Raw genomic sequence first — 21,052 nt, forward strand, 5'->3', positions numbered from 1 at the left:
ACAAAATTAATACTTAAGGTGTTAAAAAACCTATTAATCTAATATTGCATATTCAGTGAAAATATTCTTCCAAACTGAAAGGAAGAAACAAAAAAAAATCATAGAAAAATCTGAGAGAATATGTCATTAGTAGATGTGAATATAAAAAACACTGAAAGAAATTGTTCTGGCAGGTGGACAGATAACAAATAGAAACCTGGATGGGCCCAAAGAAATGAATAACACTGAACATAGAAAATATGTGTGTAAATATAACATAATTTTATTCTCATTTTATTTTATTTATTTATTTTTTGTGGTGCTGGAGATTGAACCCAGGGCCTTGTGCTTAACTAGGCAAGCACTCTACCAACTGAGCTATCTCCCCAGCCCATTTTAATAATTCTTTAAAAGACAAGTTGAATGTTAAAAGAAACAGTAGTAAAAGTATATTGTGGGGCTTAAGTATTTGTAAAATGGGGAAGTGGAAGTATACAGTTATGAAGGAAATTACATTTTCAAATAATTTGGTATAATACTAGGTAAAGGCAGGCTATAATTAAGAGGCATATTGTAAAACCTACATCAAGAACTAAAAAAAAAAAATCAATAATAAAGAGGTATATGAGTAAAAATTAAATTTTAATTCATAAAATGACAAAACAACTAAATATGTATGTGCCTAATTTCAAAGCTTCAAAATTAATGAAGAAAAAAATGACAGAATTGAAAGAATAGTCAAGTTCACAAATTGTAACTGGAGAGAATTTAATACTCCTCTTTCTAGAGTTGATAGAACAAGTAGATGAAACATTAGCAAGAATATACATGATTTACAATAAATGGGATGGTATCAAACTAAAAACCTTCCTCACAGCAAAGGAAACAATCAAGAACATGAAGACAGAGCCTACAGAATGGGAGAAAAATGTTTGCCACCTGCACCTCAGACAAAAAATTAATTAACCTCTCAGATAAATAAAGAACACAGAAAATTTAACACCAAAACACAAACAACTGAATCAATTAATAGGCAAAAGAACTGAATGGATACTTCATAGAAGAAATGGGAATAATCAGTAAATATATGAAAAAATGTTCAACATCTTAGTAGTTAGAGAAATGCAAATTAAAACTATACTGAGATTCCATCTCACTCCAGCAGAATGACAATTATCAAGAATACAGGTAACAATAAATGTGTTGGCAAGGATTGGGGGAAAAGTACACTTGTACATTGCTGATGGGTATGCAGATTGGTGCAATCACTCTGGAAAGCAGTAATGGAGATTCCTCAGAAAACTTGGAATAAAACCATCATTTGACCCAGTTATCCCACCCCTCAACATATACCCAAAGGACTTAAAATCAGTATACCACAGGGACACGGCCATATCAATGCTTATAGCAGTTCAATTCACAATAGCTAAGCTATAGAACCAATGTAGGTGCCCTTCAGCAAATAAATGTGAAAAGAAAATGTGATATATATACATATACACACACACACATATACACACACACACAATGGAAAATTACTCAGCCTTAAAGAAGAATGAAATTATGGCATTTGCTGGTAAATAGATGAAACTAGAGACTATCCGTTCCCTACTTCAAAGCCGAATGTTCTTTCTGGTATGTGGATGCTGACACACAATAAGCAGGAGGGTGGTGGAAGGATATAAATTCATCAGATTGGAAAAAGGGGAATAAAGGTCCAGAATTGGGGTGGGAACAGGAAGGACAGTAGAATGATCAGAGATAACTTTCCTATGTTCACATATGAACACACAACAAGTGTGACTCTACATCATGTACAACCTCAAGAATGGGAAGTCATACTCCGTATACACATAAATGTCAGAATATACTCTACTCGCATGTATATCTAAAAACAACAAAAAATTTTTAAAAAGGAATTAGATGATCTTAAAAATATTATCAACCAGCTTGACATTAATCAAAATAGACCATATTCCGAGCCATCAAGTGAATTTTATTAATTTAAGAAGGGATCAATTTTATAGAGTATATTCTCTGACTATAATGAATTAAAGATGAAATCATGGGGTTTCCAAGATGGCGGCCTAGAGGGTGGCTGCATTTCATGTTGCTCCAGGACTCAGGATTCAAAAGATGAGATATTGAGACACTTGGGACCAACTCAAAGCAGCCGGGTGACTCTCACCCATTGGGAAGGCGTCCCGGATGGGACGGTGGTCCCGGAACGCAGGGAACTTTGTGAAGTAGAGCTGCCGGCGAGACACCTCTCCCCCCGCTGGAGCAGTGAACGCGGACAACTGGAAGCCCCGTAAAGGAGGCTGCTCAACACAGCGCTGGGACTCGGAGCAACCACTGGGGCTCCGGTGGCTGCCCAGGGGAGGAGTGCCGAGGAGAGCTGTGTGGACTCAGGACACCGGGGCCTGCCCTGAGGAGGAGGAGGAGGAACGTGGCCGCTTGGATTCGGAGTGACTACACCAGAGCTACAGGCGGTTGCCAGAGGAGAAGCTGCGCGGCGAGCTGTTTGGACTCTAAGCGACCGCTTCTGAACACCGGGGCCTGCCCTGAGGAGGAGGAAGAGGAGCACGGCCGCTTGGATTCGGAGTGACTACACCAGAGCTACAGGCGGTTGCCAGAGGAGGGGCTGCGTGGCGAGCTGTTTGGACTCAGACCACTTCTGAACACCGGGGCCTGCCCGGAGGAGGAGGAGGAGGAGGAGGAGCGCAGTGGGTCGTTTGGACTCGCAGTGACTGCATTAGCGCTCCAGGCGGCTTCTCAGAGGAGAAGGCGAGTGGTGAGTTGTTTGGACTTAAAGTGACAGCGCCGGAACACAGGGGGGCTGCCTGGAGGAGAAGTGTGGTGGGTCGCTTGGTCTTGAGTGGCCGCACCAGAGCTCCGGGCGGTTGCCCAGAGGACACGTGCAGTGGGTCACGTGGATTCAGAGCCACTCAGAGCAACCGTTCCTGAACACCCGGGGGGTTATCTGGAGAAGGAGGAGGAACGGGGAGGGTCACTTCGACTCGGAGTGATTGATTGCCCAGGGCTACGGGTGGTTGGTGGGAGGAGGAGGCACGCAGTGAGTTTCTTCGACTCCTAGTGACCGCACCGGAATACTGGGCGGCTGTCTCGAGTAAGAGGCGTGCGGCGGGTCTCTGGGACTCGGAGCGATTGTACGGGGCTCCAGGTGGCTGCTCAGAGGAGGGGCCGCATAGCCAGGCGATTAGGTGCAGAGCAGGGTCCCAGGATCTAGGAGGCTTCTGGGTGGAAGAGCAGCACAGAGACAGGCTTAGGGCGGAGAGAAGGTTCCAGACCTGCGGGCAGATTCTCTGAGGAGGGGCAGCCTAAGGAGATTCATCTGCGAAGGGTGAGGCTCCCAGGCCCAGGAGGTAGGGCCGGGCCCCTGGGAACTTTGCAGAGGAAGGCAGCCCAGCCCAGGCGGTAGCTGTAAATTGAGGGGAACCTCTAGGAGGGAACTGACCAGCGAGACCTCCCCACCGGGTGAGTCTTCCCTGCCGGGTGAGGTTTCCCCACAAGGACGGTAAAACCAGAGACTCAGGCCCAAACAGGCCTTGCCTCAGCCCGCAGCCTAGGTCCCCTTTGGATGACCATTGGTCAACAAGTGGAGGCACCTCTGCCCACTAGCAGGGATTATACCCCACCTGAAGGCCACCACTCCTAGAGAGGCAGCTTCCTTGTGGAGCACCGCATTATCAACTTCCTCCAAGACTTCAGCCTACTGAAGGCTAAGGGGGGATATACTAGAAATCTTCAGGGACATTGTAAGTCAATAGAGGAAATCTGCAATATCTCAGCGGTCCACTGAAACCTGAACAATATGAGAAAACAAGGAAAGAAAATGCTGCAAACAAATCTAGATGTTACATCAGTAAAACCCAATGACAGCATGGCAGAAGAAATGACAGAAAAGGAGTTCAGAATGTACATAATTAAAATGATCAGAGAAGCAAACGATGAGATGAAAGAGCAAATGCAAGCATTGAATGATCGCACCAATCGACAGCTAAAAGAGCAAATACAGGAAGCAAAAGATCATTTCAATAAAGAGTTAGAGATATTGAAAAAAAACCAAACAGAAATCCTTGACATGAAGGAAACAATAAACCAAATTAAGAACTCCATAGAAAGCATATCCAATAGGATAGAACACCTGGAAGACAGAACCTCAGACATTGAAGACAAAATATTTAACCTTGAAAACAAAGTTGAACAAACAGATAAGATGGTAAGAAATCATGAACAGAATCTCCAAGAACTATGGGATATCATGAAAAGGCCAAATTTAAGAATTATTGGGATTGAGGAAGGCCTAGAGAAACAAGCCAAAGGAATGAACAATTTATTCAATGAAATAATATCAGAACATTTCCCAAATCTGAAGAATGAAATGGAAAATCAAGTTCAAGAGGCTTATAGGACTCCAAATACACAAAATTACAACAGACCCACACCAAGGCACATTATAATGAAAATACCTAACATACAAAATAAAGACAGAATTTTAAAGGCTGTGAGAGAAAAGAACCAAATTACATTCAGGTGGAAACCAATACGGATATCTGCAGATTTTTCAATCCAGATCCTAAAAGCTAGAAGGGCCTGGAACAACATTTTTCAAGCCCTGAAAGAAAATGGATGCCAACCAAGAATCTTATACCCAGCAAAACTTACCTTCAAATTTGACGATGAAATAAAATCCTTCCATGATAAACAAAAGCTAAAAGAATTTACAAAAAGAAAGCCAGCATTACAGAACATTCTCAGCAAAGTATTCCATGAGGAAGAGATGAAAAACAAAGAAGCAAATCAGCAAAGGGAGGAATTATCCTAAAGGAATTGTCAAATAAAGGAGGAAACAAGTTGTGTAAAACAAATAAATAAATAAAATTTAAAAAATGAACCAAATGACCGGAAAACCAAATCATATCTCTATAATAACCCTGAATGTTAATGGCCTGAATTCATCAATCAAAAGACATAGACTGGCAGATTGGATTAAAAAGAAAGATCCAACAATATGTTGCCTGCAAGAGACTCACCTCATAGAAAAAGATACCCATAGACTAAAGGTGAAAGGATGGGCAAAAACATACCATGCACATGGACTCAGCAAAAAAGCTGGAGTATCCATCCTCATTTCAGATAATGTGGACTTCAAGCCAAAGTTAGTCAGAAGGGATAAAGAAGGTCATTTCATACTGCTTAAGGGAAGCATAAATCAGCAAGATATAACAATCATAAACATCTATGCCCCAAACAGTGGCTCATCCATGTATGTCAAACAAATCCTTCTCAATTTCAGAAACCAAATAGACCATAACACAATAATACTAGGTGATTTTAACACGCCTCTCTCACCACTGGACAGATCTTCCAGACAAAAATTGAACAAAGAAACCATAGATCTCAATAACACAATCAATAATTTAGACTTAACGGACATTTATAGAATATACCATCCAACCAAGAGCGAATACACTTTCTTCTCAGCAGCACATGGATCCTTCTCTAAAATAGACCATATATTATGCCACAAAGCTAATGTTAGCAAATACAAGAAGATAGAGACACTACCATGTATTCTAGCAGACCATACTGGATTGAAGTTAGAAATAAATGAAAGAGTAAAACACAGAAACTATTCCAACATCTGGAGATTAAACAATATGCTATTATATGATGAATGGATAACAGAAGATATTAGGAAGGAAATTAAAAAATTCTTAGAGGTAAATGAGAACAAAGAAACATCATATCAAAATCTCTGGGACACTATGAAAGCAGTACTTAGAGGGAAATTTATTTCATGGAGCGCATTTAATAAAAGAAGTAAAACTCAACAAATAAATGACCTAACACTACAGCTCAAAGCCCTAGAAAAAGAAGAACAGAACAGCACCAAAAGTAGTAGAAGACAGGAAATAGTTAAACTCAGAGCTGAACTCAATGAAATTGAAACAAAAGAAACAATACAAAAAATTGACAAAATAAATAGTTGGTTCTTCGAAAAAATAAAGAAAATTGATAAACCTTTAGCCACACTAACAAAGAGAAGACGAGAGAAAACCCAAATCACTAAAATTCGGAATGAACAAGGAAATATCACAACAGACAGGATGGAAATACAAAACATAATTAGAAGCTATTTTGAAAATCTATACTCCAACAAAATAGAAAATTTCGAAGACATCAACAGGTTTCTAGAGACATATGAATTGCCTAAACTGAACGAGGAGGACATAAACAATTTAAATAGACCAATTTCAAGTACTGAAATAGAAGAAGTCATCAAAAGCCTACCAACAAAGAAAAGTCCGGGACCAGATGGGTTCTCAGCCGAGTTCTACAAAACCTTTAAAGAAGAGCTCATTCCAATACTTCCCAAAGTATTCCATAAAATAGAAGAGGAGGGAACCCTCCCAAACTCATTCTATGAAGCCAATATCACACTGATACCTAAACCAGACAGAGACTCATCAAGGAAAGAAAATTTCAGACCAATATCCTTAATGAACATCGACGCAAAAATTCTCAATAAAATTTTAGCAAATTGCATACAAAAACATATTAAAAAGATAGTGCACCATGATCAAGTGGGTTTCATCCCAGGGATGCAAGGTTGGTTCAACATCAGGAAATCAATAAACGTAATTCACCATATTAATAGACTTAAAGACAAGAATCACATGATTATTTCAATAGATGCAGAAAAAGCATTTGATAAAATACAGCACCCCTTCATGCTCAAAACACTAGAAAAAATAGGGATAGTGGGAACATTCCTTAACATTGTGAAGGCCATTTATGCTAAGCCCATGGCTAATATCATTCTAAATGGTGAAAAACTGAAAGCATTCCCCCTAAAAACTGGAACAAGGCAGGGATGCCCTCTTTCACCACTTCTATTCAACATCGTTCTTGAGACTCTGGCCAGAGCAATTAGACAAACCAAAGAAATTAAAGGGATACGAATTGGAAAAGAAGAACTCAAACTATCCCTGTTCACTGATGACATGATTATATATTTAGAGGAACCAGGAAATTCCACCAGAAAACTCTTAGAACTCATAAGTGAATTCAGTAAAGTAGCAGGTTACAAGATCAATGCTCATAAATCCAATGCATTTTTATACATAAGTGATGAATCTTCAGAAAGAGAAATTAGGAAAACTACCCCATTCCCAATAGCCTCGAAAAAAATAAAATACTTGGGAATCAATCTCACAAAAGAGGTGAAAGACCTCTACAATGAGAACTATATAACACTAAAGAAAGAAATTAAAGAACACCTTAGAAGATGGAAAGATCTTCCATGTTCTTGGAGAGGAAGAATTAATATTGTCAAAATGGCCATACTACCTAAAGTGCTATACAGATTCAATGCAATTCCAATTAAAATCCCAATGACGTACCTTACAGAAATAGAGCAAGCAATTATGAAATTCATCTGGAAGAATAAGAAACCCAGAATAGCTAAAGCAATCCTTAGCAGGAAGAGTGAAACAGGAGGTATTGCAATACCAGATCTTCAACTCTACTACAAAGCAATAGTAACAAAAACGGCATGGTATTGGTCCCAAAATAGAAAGGTAGATCAATGGTACAGAATAGAGGACACGGACACAAACCCAAATAAATACAATTTTCTCATACTAGACAAAGGGGCCAAAAATATGCAATGAAGAAAAGATAGCCTCTTCAACAAATGGTGCTGGGAGAATTGGAAATCCATATGCAACAGAATGAAACTAAACCCATATCTCTCACCATGCATGAAACTAAACTCAAAATGGATTAAGGAACTCGGAATCAGACCAGAGACCCTGCAGATTATAGAAGAAAAAGTAGGTCCAACTCTTCACCTTGTTGGTCTAGGATCAGACTTCCTTAACAGGACTCCCATAGCACAAGAAATAAAAGCTAGAATCAACCACTGGATAGATTCAAACTAAAAAGCTTTCTCTCAGCAAAGGAAACTATCAGCAATGCGAAGAAAGAGCCTACAGAGTGGGAGAATATCTTTGCCAATCACACTTCAGATAGAGCGCCTATTTCCAGAATCTATAAAGAACTCAAAAAACTCTACTCCAAGAATTCAAATAATCCAGTCGACAAATGGCTAAGGAAATGAATAGACACTTCACAGAAGAAGATCTACAAGTAATCAACAAACATATGGAAAAATGTTCAACATCTCTAGTAATAAGAGAAATGCAAATCAAAACCACCCTAAGATTCCATCTCACCCCAATTAGAATGGCTATTATCAAGAATACGAGCAACAACAGGTGTTGGCGAGGATGTGGGGAGAAAGGTACACTCATACATTGCTGGTGGGGCTGTAAATTAGTGCAGCCACTCTGGAAAGCAGTGTGGAGATTCCTTAGAAAACTTGGAAGGGACCCTCCATTTGACCCAGCTATCCCACTCCTTGGCCTATACCCAAAGGACTTAAAATCAGCATACTACAGAGATACAGCCACATCAATGTTCATAGCTGCTCAATTCACAATAGTCAGACTGTGGAACCAACCTAGATGCCCTTCAATTGATGAGTGGGATAAAGAAACTGCGGTATATATATATACAATGGAATATTACTCAGCCATAAAGAATGATAAAATTATGGCATTTGCAGGCAAATAGATGAAATTGGAGACTATCATGCTAAGTGAGATAAGCCAATCTCAAAAAGTCAAAGGACGAATGATATCACTAATAAGTGGAGGATGACACATAATGGGGGGGAGGGAAGGGTTAGTGTTAGGGTTATAGTAAGGGTTAGGGAGGGGGGCAAGTACGGAGGAACGAACGACTGTATAGAGGGTAAAGAGGGGTGGGAGGGGTGAGGGGAAGGAAAAAAATAACAGAATGAATCAAACAACATTACTCTATGTAAATTTATGATTACACAAATGGAATGCCTTTACTCCATGTACAAACAGAGAAACAACATGTATCCCATTTGTTTACAATAAAAAAAATAAATAAATATGAAATCATAACAGAAATATATCTGATATATCCAAAATTTTGAAAAGTGAAAAATGAACATATAAATAATTTATAAGTTAAAGAAAGGTTTAGAAAAGAAATTAGAAAATATTTTGAAATAAATGAAAACGCGAGCCTATATTGATGGAACGCAGCTAGATCAGTACTTAGAGGAAAGTTTTAGGTTTGAATTCATTTATTAGCAAAGGAAGAAGTTCTAAAATAGTGGTACGAGCCTCCACATAAAGAAGGTTGAAAACATAGCAAGCTAAATATGGAATAACCAAAGAGAAAGAAAATAATAAATATAAGGGCAGAAATTAATGTAATAGAAAACAGAAAAATAAAAGGAAAAAAAAAAAAATCAGTGAAACCAAAAGCTGATTCTTTAGTAAAGACAATAAAGTTGACAATTTCTAGATACACTGGTCAGAAAGGGAAGACCAAAAAATACCAATATCAGAAATGAGAGAGGGGACACCACTATCACATTCTACAGATATTAATAGGGTAATAAGATATTATGAACATTGTATTTATAAATTTTCAATAATCTAGATGAATCTCTTAAATGATAGAAACTACCATACACACACACACACACACACACTCACACACACACACACACACAGCCTTATAGCCAGGCCCAAGTAGTTTCAATAATCAATTGTATCAAACAACTAAGAAAGAAAGAATACAAACTTAACATTAGCCTTCCAGAAAAGAGAGCAGGCAGAAATTACATCATGATACGTCATGATAACCAGTGAAGGGGGTGATACTGCTCCAGCAAAACATGATTCCACGTCTCAACACCATCAAAACCTCGCATCACTTACTATCCCCAGTCACCTCTCCTTCCATATCACCCATATTTCCCACATTGACTCATTTCCATCTAATTATAAAAGCCAAGTTCTTCTCCTACACACCACACCCCACACGAGCCTTTCTGAAATCCTGACTACGCCTGTGCCCGTGAGAGCTTCGCCAACACTGTAACAGGTGCTCGATGTTCACAGAGCAGATCTAATGCATTTGGGGAGGAGGCAGGTAAGTGTGTAAGTAAAAGGCTGCATAGTAAGTGTCATGAAAGAGATAGGCGCAGGGTGTCATTAGGGAAGGGGGTCCGAGACGCCGCACGTCAGAGGCGGCTTCCCTGGGGAGGCGAGGATTAAAGGGTGGTGATGGTGACACCGAGGAGAGAGAGCCAGGACAAAACGACTCATTCCCCTCTCTAACTTCAATGAACACAGTTTAGATACTTCACACATGTGAGCGGATCTGTCCAGCTCACTCAAAAACGCTGAGGTAAGCACTATCACCCCGAAACTGAGACGCGGGGAAGGTACACCCAGGAACAAATTTTCAGCAGATGAAAAAAAAAAAAAAAAAAAGGCAGATGGAAGAAGTATGAAAGGGACAGGTACAGAAGCGCGGCGTCTGGGGCACCCTGCTGCCTTTTCTTCCTCACAGGCACACTGCCTGAAAGGGCCATCTCTGCCCTCTGCCTCCATTTTCACTCACTTCGTAAGTAGTTCAAGAAATAGTTACTGAGCTCCTTGGTGACCACCGTTCTTGTTCTTTACTTAATGACCTGAAATTTGACTCTGTCCCCTCTATTCAACTTGCCAAAGACGATTTCAGTGCATTTTTTTCTGATTATAAAAGTAAATCAGATTGTGGTGATGGTTGTACAATTTTTAAAAATTTATTAAAGATCACTGACCTATACATTTAAAACAAGTTTTTAGAATGTAAATTAAGACTCAATAAAGCTGTTCTAAAAAATGCAAAGAAATTGTTTATTGTTGAAAACCAAGAACTAAATGGAACCACACATGGTGAAGCCTCCTGTAAGCCTTCACTCAGGTAACAAGGTTTACATTTTAGTGGTCTTTCTGCAGTATGTTTTGCACGCTCTGGATATTTCTCAAGTCTTCAATCTGGTAATCTCCTCCACTCAGGCTCCTCACTTGGCATTCACCTTTATAACTACGTTACAACAGTAGAACTATAGAGAAAACAGAGGAGTCGGTCTGGGGTTTTTAATTATAACCTGGGTCAACTGGATTCATGGCCCAAAAAGTCTTCCAAGGTTAGTTTTCACCTAGGGAAGAACTTTGCTTACCCCATTTCTTCCCCACCCTCAGACTAAAAAAGAATCCCCAGGCTGGGAAAATGGGGCAGAGTCTGAGGTGAAAGAGAAATGTTTATCAGTGGGTTTTTTCTTGAGAGAAGGTTCTATTTCTCTCCCTCCCTCTGGGACACAGGAAAAGGCTGGAAACCCCATGTAGGGGCTACTGGGAGCCAAATGGCCCATGTGCCTCTTCCAGGAGGAGACAAGAGGACGCTGACCTGGAACTCTCAGCTACAGTGACATGTATGTTAGAGCCACAGGAGGAAATGGACTTTGTGATATGCGTGTCTCTGCAGGCTGGCAACACTGCTGTGCCCAGTTCTCCGAGGGCAGCAACGATGTACCAAAGAGAATGTTAGCTCTGAAGGACTTTCAGAGAGGATGGAGGGATGACAGAGGTGAGACTCATGTAAACTGGCAGTAAAAGATCGGCAGGAGACATCAGATTTTCCTGTGGATGCCCAGGGGAGTAGATGGCACCTGCAATCAGAGGCCCCAACTCATCTACTATCCCTGGCATGATGGAGGAGCTAGGGCTTACCTGACATTGTCAGGGAGTGACCAAGGTCTGAGATGACTAAGGACAAATATCATGTTTCTGCTACATGGCCCAAGTGACTCACAACAGAAGCTGAGATTCCACTAAGATTTCTACATCTGAGTTGATGGCCTGAGATTTATAGTAGGTCTATCACTATAAAGAGTTACACTGTGATTCTGTGGGTATCTGGCTCAGATCCCTGCTTGCTATCATGCCCCTTCTTCATGAAAGAGACATGAGTAAAAAGCACCAGAGACAAAACCCACTCTAACACAGGCTGTGTTTGAGTCCAATACCTTTGGCATAGTGAGCGGGTTGGAACAGAAGGCTGAGTCTTTGACCCCATGAGATACAGAACTGCTCCTCCCAAGTTTGGATTAACAGGTGACCATCCTCTGGCCAACCAAAGGGACTAGGAACCTGAAGCAACGGCAAGCTCGCTTAGGCCCAAGGAGAGAGGGGACATGACAGGACCTACCTTACACGTGCTCTGGCCTCATCTCCAGCACACAAGGAAGCAGAGAAAGCAAGAGCCGTGCAGGGTGATGCACAGAGAAGCTGCTCGCCAGCAAACACGGCAGCCAGGCTATGTGCTCCTTCAGTCGGGGTCTGCCTGTGCTCGCAGGTAACAGGGGAGCGAGGTAGGAGATGGCAGGACAGCAGAAACATGCTCAGTCTTCCCCACTGTGCATTATGTCATTCGTTGTTCCATGTAATTGAAATTACCCCAACACCTAAATTTTAAAAGCTTACTATTTCATCATAAGGGCTGAGAATTTTAAAAAAACGTTCCCACAAATTTAAGAAAAGACTACAACTATTGCAACCACAGTTGCAAGAAGTCATCAGAACTGCAAAACCTGATCAATTAATCAATGGCAACTCACTTTGGTGAACATACTTTTGCAACCAAGAGTTGTCGGCCCTTTATTTCTGGAAGTCAGCCCATCAGAGGTGTAGTCGCTCCAACAAACATCCCTGAGGGCCAACCCATCTGCCTCCATCTCAAACGCTCCTACTGCCACGAGCTACAGCTTTGAAAGTCTCCTCATCCCGATTCCTACTCACTGTCAAACCCACACTGCTCAGAGAGGCTTTCAGTGACCAGCACAGCTGCCCTTTATTATGTGAGCAAAGAATTCAGCTTTCTTTTTATTTGAGATACTGATAAGCTATATCATGGCTTACTGAATCATTCCTCTATTCCCAGATACTTAGGAGTAGTTTACAATTATGATTAACACGGGGGCATGTATTGCATATATGTGCTTCATTGCAGCACTAATCATATTGTTAAGAAAAATTCAAGAAGTACAATTAAACCAATGTATAGAAACATTGTTAGGGCTGGGGATGTAGCTCCCTTGCCCCCATGAGCAAAGTCCTGGGTTCAACATCCAGTACTGCCAGGACAACAGAAACTTTTTAAAGCTCTTTATAGTGTCAAAGTGCTTTCCAAAAATTCACAGCCACATATCAGTGTCTGAGGTACCCATTATACCATATATTCTTAAGGATTAAGTATTCGCATTTTAAAACAGTCTTTACTAATGTAATAAGAGTGTCTCACTCTAATTTGTATTTCTCCTGACTTGACTCCCTGCCTCCGTATTTAGCCAGTTTCCGGTCTCCCCTGCATCACTGTGACAGTTCTTTTGTTGAAGAGACTTGCTAACCAAGACCAAACTCCTTGGCTCTTGATGTATGAGCACACATCTCATTTCTGCTTCAACACTGTCAAACACTACCTTTATTCTGCTAGGATATTAGCTCCTTAAAAACAGGAATTTTTCTCTGTTCTGTTCCCTGATTTATTCCAAGGCCAACACAGAACACAACCAGTAATAGCTGAATGAATGAATAAACATTTTCTAATGGGTTTTCCAGATCATTTTTTGCCTTGCAGTTTCTGTCTTTCTGCCATGTCTTTCTCTAACCCTACTGATGTACCAAGTCCAGTTCAAACGCTAGCATTATTTTCTTTGCTCATATCCCTTGAAGTGATTTGTGCTTTTGCCCTTTGGTATTTGGAGTCCTGGTAATATGTGAGGCTGTTCTACGGTCTTTTGAAAATGTGTCTTATCTTTCCTGATAGGTTCTGATCGGAGTGTGTGGCTTTGGCATCGCTGCTCTGTCCTTAGTGGCTGCTTAGCAAATACTGCTTAATGAATTCACAAAAAATAAAGTATAAATGAGCTGTATTGTTAAGAGTTTTAAAATAGTTTTTGGAGAAAAAGATGGTTATTTTTTCATCTCCACTTGGCATATTCAAGGTAAGGCAGAGGAGGGAGGTAGGAATGGAAAGATTTATGAGTATTTATAAAAAATGATTTTCCAGACTACCTCTTCTAAGAGGAGAGGAAAGATAATTTGGAGTAAAATGGAAATTGGGCAAATAATTGTTTATGAGAGAAGGTATACTATTTTTCATCTTGGTAAATGTAATTTGCTTCTTATGTCATAAATATTTTAAGATAATTGAAATATTTAAAGAAATCTTACTTAAAAAAACAATTTTCAAAAAAAATCTTAATTCAGAGAAAAGGTAACTTTCCCCAAACATTGTAGTAAATCATAAAATTTTACTTAGTTAAAAACATGAAAGCTAAGTTAAAGATTATGTTGTATATGTGTATGCTTATATGATACATAATACATAAATGAGATTATGCCTTACACATTACTATGCTTGCTCAAACAGAATAGTTTAAAAGAACTATCTTTACTTTCACGTTCATTTCTTTTAAGTTTTGGAATGAATTTAAAAATGGAATAAAGTATGTATTTGTTGTTTAAAGAAATATTCAGTGTTTTACATTCATTGCCATTAAATATTTATTGCAACAAATGTTGAGAAAAGGTATAATCCATCCTCAATTTGATCATACTAATTTGCTTATGACATTCTCCAAAATAAACTAATTGAGGATTAGGTAGGCAGATTGCACTTACGACTTCTGATTACCACATTTCTAATTTCAAAGCCCTTTATGGAGAAAAGTCATCAAGACAGAACAGTGGAGGGAAGCGGATGAACATTTGTTGAATACCTACTGTGCGTCAGGTGAGGATACAGATATGAGTAAGAGAAAGTTCCTGATGATGGATTTGAAGACCATCAAGTCTTATTTGCATAAAGGGTAAGGTCTCAGCTTGACAAGAAAAGGTATTTCAATTACAGAATGCTTTTCCTTTTCTATCTTTACATATACATCGCAACTTGAGAAAATGGCAAACTAGTATCAGTGGCAAAACAGCTGCAGACGTCAATGCTCCATATTTAACGACTCCTCATTTTAATAAATCTCTAGCAAATTGATTGAATCATCTTAGATAGTTGCTTTACCCAGAATCAGAAGCTAGTAATCAGGAACCACAAGTGTTTTGGTTTTTGTCTCTACCTATTCATTTAGTAAGAATCCCATGGAAAAGTCACCTCCTTTATTAAAGGAGAAACTACCCAGTTGTATCAATATCATTATTAATAAAATCATTCTAAGAAGTGTCCGTACATTCCTGAATTTGTTCTTATTTCTTTTTTCTTTTGTAGTGCTAGAGACTGAACCCAGAGCCTCATGAATGCTAAGCTGTACTCTTTTCTGAATATACCAATCAAGACTGGATATATTCTCTGTCCACAGAGTAATTGCAGTCAATACTGTGGACTAAAATAGTGTGTATTTGATGTTAGATAACCTAAAGAATAATGTGGGACAAGTGATTGTCTTCCCTCACTGTAATTCTGAGGGACTAATTTTCTCACCATTGCAACATATATTTACACGGCTAACACCCATAAATGATCACATAAGGTTTACACGCATTTCCCCACCCTACTCGCTGAATAAGAAAGCAAACTGTGAAACAGGCTTATGGAAATAGTTAAAGAATTAAGATCTAATCATATTTCAAAGCTCACCCCCAGAGGAGCTCTCTGAAGCAAAGGCCATAGAAACTGAAACTCATTTATTACTTGGGCAGAAATACAAACTTTAAAAGTAAGGGAGGGGGGAAAACCTTTCGTTTGCTCTAGGGAAGAAACAGCTATTCTCTGATGTGCAAAAAAGAATTTATCATCAAAGACCAAATGTAAATGGGGCCAATTAATTTTACGAATCTCTACCTTCTGTAATATTTTTATAAGTCTTTGTTACAATTTACACCAAAATCTAATGATTGAATGAATGATATGACAAATGTCAAAGGAAAATGATTACTATATTTAACCAATTTTAACATGCATACTACATACTTTAGATATACTTAATATAATTTACATATGGGTGGCACATTCTATGGTATAGTAGTACTTTTAGGAAGATTTTCTTCCAATTTTTACTTCAAAATAAAAAACAATGACACTGCTCAATGTCAAATGACATTAATTGAATTACTGATCAAGCAATACATTTTTTTCAAGTGCTCTGAATATAGGAGTTAGCTATTCCAATTTGGCATGCTTATAAGTTCCATTAATATTGTACTTGTTCTGAAAACTTCTGTTTGGCTCATTTGTATAAAAGTTTAAAAATTCAAGGAATATGAATTAGAAATTTTATGAAATAATATATTTATAAGAAGTTGCAAAAAACAAAAACAAAACAAAACAAAAAAAGTTGCTATGTTACATTTGTAGGCAGTTCAGTTTAATATATGACAATGATCTTAATACTTAACAAATGCTCTATACCACATATTGGATTATTTGGGATTGGATGTAAGAGAACATCCTTGATATTTAGTCATTAGCTGTTCTGAATTTAAAATAACCTAGAACCTACTCCAGTTTTCTAGGATTATCTACGCTGAGACAGAATTACTATACCACTTAGTCTAAAAAAAATTTGAAATGTTTGACAGCAATGAGCCCATAAAAAATATGCCGCCTTCTCAAGTCTATAAAATTAGGAGTTCAGTTGGTTTTGTCACTGTGCAGATGAATTTCCCATCACCCAGACCCTCAGCAACTATGACCGACTTTTTCATCAGTCCAAGTTGCTTTGATTGACTATGCCAACAACCGTTGCCAGGTGGTAAGTGGCAGGGCATGGTGGTTAGGCGCAGAGCTTTGAAGTTCAACCAACTTGGGTAGTGTGATCATGAACAAATTATTTAACTTTCCTGGGCATTATTTTATAATGTGCAGATAAAGTGGACAATAGTGATTAAACAGGGCTGCGGTTCAGCAGTGTAAGAATGGTGGAAATTCAACATGGCAAGGGATCAGAGAGTGGTGAATCAGCACTGGAATGAGGACAAAGACCAGGCCCTTTATGCGTGAGGAAATGGGAAAAATAAAAGGCAAGGCAAGAGTGATCAAAAGGAGAAGCTGATGGGTCCATCTTGGAGGTGAACTAGCTGAGTAAAGTTAGGTCTAAGGCAAGGCTGCATTTTTTCATGGATAAGGTAGAAACAAGATAGATGTTACTAAAGTTACTGTACCCGAGCTTACAAAACTGCAGGATCAGGCTGTTAGAAAAGTCAATTACCAAAATCAGGCCACAGTCAATTCCAGTTACCCTTTCTTCTTCATTCTTCCACTCTGAGCCCATGGAAAAAAATTATGCCTCAGACTCTACTGGGGAAGCAATTTTCTTCCTGACATGTCCCCAAGACTGGGATGCTGTTTGTTGCTTCTGACAACATCAGTCAGTTTTACTTATGTTTAAAGTAGGCAACAATTATTACATACAAAGGAGCAGAGCATTTTGGAAATTTATGAACCATGATAAAGAACCCTACTAAAACAATGAGAAAACTCAATAACTGGCATAAAAAGAGCATTTATGTTTGCTTCTTCCCCACCTCAACTCCACCTTCAGACCCTTCCCAAGAATTCATCTCTATTCTGAATTTTATGCACTGTCTTGCTTAAAAACTTACTAGACATATAGGTATTTCTAACACATTACTATGTGCTACTATTTTTAGCTTTATTCAAATATAATCATGCTCTATAGAGTTTTGTGCAAATTGCTGTATTTTATAGAACATTGTTTTCAAGATCTATTCATGATTTTTCATTTGAAGCTGCATTTCCTTCATTTTCACTGCTTTAAAATATTCAATTGTGAACAGATAAAAATAATTCATTCATGGGCATTTGGAGTCTTCAAGTGTTTTTCCTCCATGCTGCTAAAAGCATTCCTGTACATGTCTTCTGGTGCATATTTATGCATATCTAGGGCAAGTGTTAAGGAGATGAATGGATGGTTCATAAATCAAATGTTCAACTTTACAGTGATGCCTAATTATTTTCCAAAGCAGCACTTTATATTCTCACTATAGGTATGAGTTCTTCTTGTTCCACATCTTCAACCCTACTTAGCACTGTCAGACCTTCTATTTTTAATAGCAACTTTAATAAGATACAATCACATATCATAAAGTTCACACTTTTAAACTGTAAAATTCAGTGATTTTTTTAGTATAGTCATAGAGCTGTACACCTATCACCACTATCAAATTCTAGAACATTTTCATCAACTCAGAAAGAAATCTTAGAGCTGTTAGTAGTCATTTCCCATCCCCCACCCCAACCCCCTTCAAGTCACTCACAACAACTAATCCACTTTCTATCTCAATGAGTTTTCCTGCTCTGGACATTTTATGTGTATCATACAACACTGTGTTCTTCCTTCCTTCCTTCTTTTCCTCCTTTGTTACCTTTTTATCCCTTCCTATACAGTCTCATTAAGCTGCCTAGGCTGCAATACTCCTGCATAGCTGGGACTTCAGACATGTGCCATCATGCCTGTCTCCCAGCGGAGGCCTTTTGTGACTGGGTTCTTTCGTTTATCATGTTTGCAAGGTTCGTCTATGGTAAAACACTTCATTTCTTTTCACTGCCAAATCCATTGCATGGATGTATCACATTATGTTTATCCATTTGTCCACTGATAAACTCTTACGTTGTTTCCATTTTTTGACTATTATGAATAGTGCTGCTATAAATATTCTCGTACAAGTTTCTTTAGAAAATATTTTCCCAATTATCCTGGGTTTTCATAGGTCGAGTTCCCTTAATGCAAAAATCTAAAATTTCAAATACACCAAAATTGAAACTTTCTAAGCTCTGATGGGGCATCACAAGTGGAAAATTCCACATCTCACCTCACCCACAGGTCACATCAAAACACAACACACAACTGTATAAAACTACCTTCAGGCTATGTATATGAAGCAAATATAAAACATAAGTGAATTTCATGTTTAGACTTGGGTCTCATCACCAAGATATCTCATTCTATATATATATGCAAACATTCCAAAATCCAAAAAATCTGAAATATGAAACACTTCTGGTCCCAACCATTTCAGGTAAGGAATTTTCAACTTGTACCTAGCTGTGGAATTGCTGTGTCAGATGATAGCTATGTTTAACTTTTTGATTAATTGCCAAACTATTTTCCAAAATGACTATACCAATTTATAGTCCCACCTGCAAAGTATAAAGGTTCTGATTCCTTTACACATCTTTGTTAAGACTTGCTATTGCCTGCCCTGTTGATTATATCTATTCTAGTGGTTTGCTTCTAAGTTTTTGACTGATATTCTTTCTCAGGTTAAGGACATTGGCCTCCTATTCCTGGCTCAGTAAGATTGTGCATACAGACAGGGTTTAATTTTGCCAAATGCTTTTTCTTCACCTGAGATGGTCACATAGCTTTTTTCCTCTCACCTGGCAATGTGATGACCTATGTTAATAGGTTTCTAACATTAAATCACCCTTTTTTTTCTGCATTTGACCCACCTTGGTCACAATATATAGCTATTCTTACATACTGCTAAATTTTCTATTAGTGATTTTACACTCAAAATTAAATGTGAGATTGATATGCAATTTACCACATACTGTCCCTGGTGGATCTCCACATCCAGATTAAATTGGCCTTAAAATGGACAAGGGGAATAGTTCTTCCTTTTATTTCTTTTAGTATGTTTTGTATATTATTGGAAGTTAACTGTTCCTTGAAAATTTGGTAAGAAATTGACTATAAAATTATTTGGGCCTGATAGGTTCTTTAATGAAATGGTTAAAACTAAATGCTCTGTGTAGTATCTGCAGAACTATTCAGCTTTTCTTTCTTCGTTTTCATTCAATAACACATAGTAGAAATTTGTCCATTTTATCCAAATTTTCAATTTTGGTGTCATAAAGTTATTCTTTATATTATATTCATTTTATTATCCTTTCCATCTTTTTTGGATCAGGAGGTACTTTTCCAACTTACTCTGCTGTCTATCTGTCTTCTTATTTTTCTGAGCAGTCTTCTGGAGAGTCTGTATTTTACCAGTCTTTTCAAAGCAGTCGTTCTGCTTTTGCTGAACTATTCACTGTTTATATAAACTTCCAGCTCCCTGGGCATCTATGCCATTATTCCCTCTGGTTCTCAGGAGCCTTTCTGACAACTGCTCATTGACCTCTGGCAACACTGAATAAGAATTGCCTCATGCCAGCCCGTCTTTCCTCATAGCCACCCTCCCTTTTCAAAATCCATTCTTACAGTTTCAAGTCATCTTTCTGCTGACGTGACTTCCAACTCTAGATCTTGCTGCTTCTCCATCCCCAGGACCAGATGCAGACTCCCGTCCAGCTGCAGGCTGATCAGGTGCTCTCTGCATCCATGGACACTCAGCTAATCTCCCAAACTACTGGGTCCTCCTCCACAATGCGGTCACTGGCACTTTCACGGAGATACTAGGTGCAGACACACAGACTTTCTGACAATGCTCCGCCCTCACCCTTGACAGTCCGTGGGCTTCTGTTTCCAGGGTTTCGCCCTTCTCTCCTGAATGTCTACAACAGCCTGCTGACAAGTTGTTCTGTGTGCCCCAGATGCTATTCTTACTGTGTGGCGTAGATCTTCCCACCACCTTTCACCTGGAGTTCTATCTCAAGCGTAAAATACGAACACATCACTCTGCCATTTAAAACCCTTCACTGTTTCTTAGCAAATACCAAAAGAAGTTCAAGTTCCTCAACTGACCACATAATGTCTTTCAGGGCCAGACCTTTATTTCTTCAACTTCATGTTTCTCTACTTCCCATTCTACCCTTTATGCTTTTGCTAAATATCAGAGCGTGGTTCTCTGAATATGCTGTTTCACACCCTGCATTTTTATCTAATATTTTTTAAAAAATGATTATCCTTCCTTTCCCTGGAGGGATTTTAATTATCTCTCAAGAATCTTTTAAACATCCTCTCCTCCAGGAAGTCTTCCACAAACCCTTGGAAAATCTTTGTTTGGGCCAAATCACACTTCTCTAGTAGTCTATACACATAACCAGTTTATTGTTCTTTATGTTATACTAAAATTGCCTGAGACCGGACAGACAATTCCCTAAGTGCACGGGCAACTGCTTATATATATCTAAA

General features: G+C 38.8%; 1 protein-coding gene across 7 annotated transcripts in view; it reads right to left on the reverse strand.

Moving 5' to 3' along the window:
- The window catches only part of CEP112 (centrosomal protein 112), a gene marked incomplete at its 3' end in the record, with an annotated part of 475,585 nt that overhangs the window by 106,163 nt on the left and 348,370 nt on the right, over positions 1–21,052 (reverse strand). The gene's annotated exons all lie outside the window — the stretch shown is intronic.

This window comes from Sciurus vulgaris (assembly GCF_902686455.1).
Source record: "Sciurus vulgaris genome assembly, chromosome: 3".
Taxonomy (NCBI): Eukaryota; Metazoa; Chordata; class Mammalia; order Rodentia; family Sciuridae; genus Sciurus; species Sciurus vulgaris.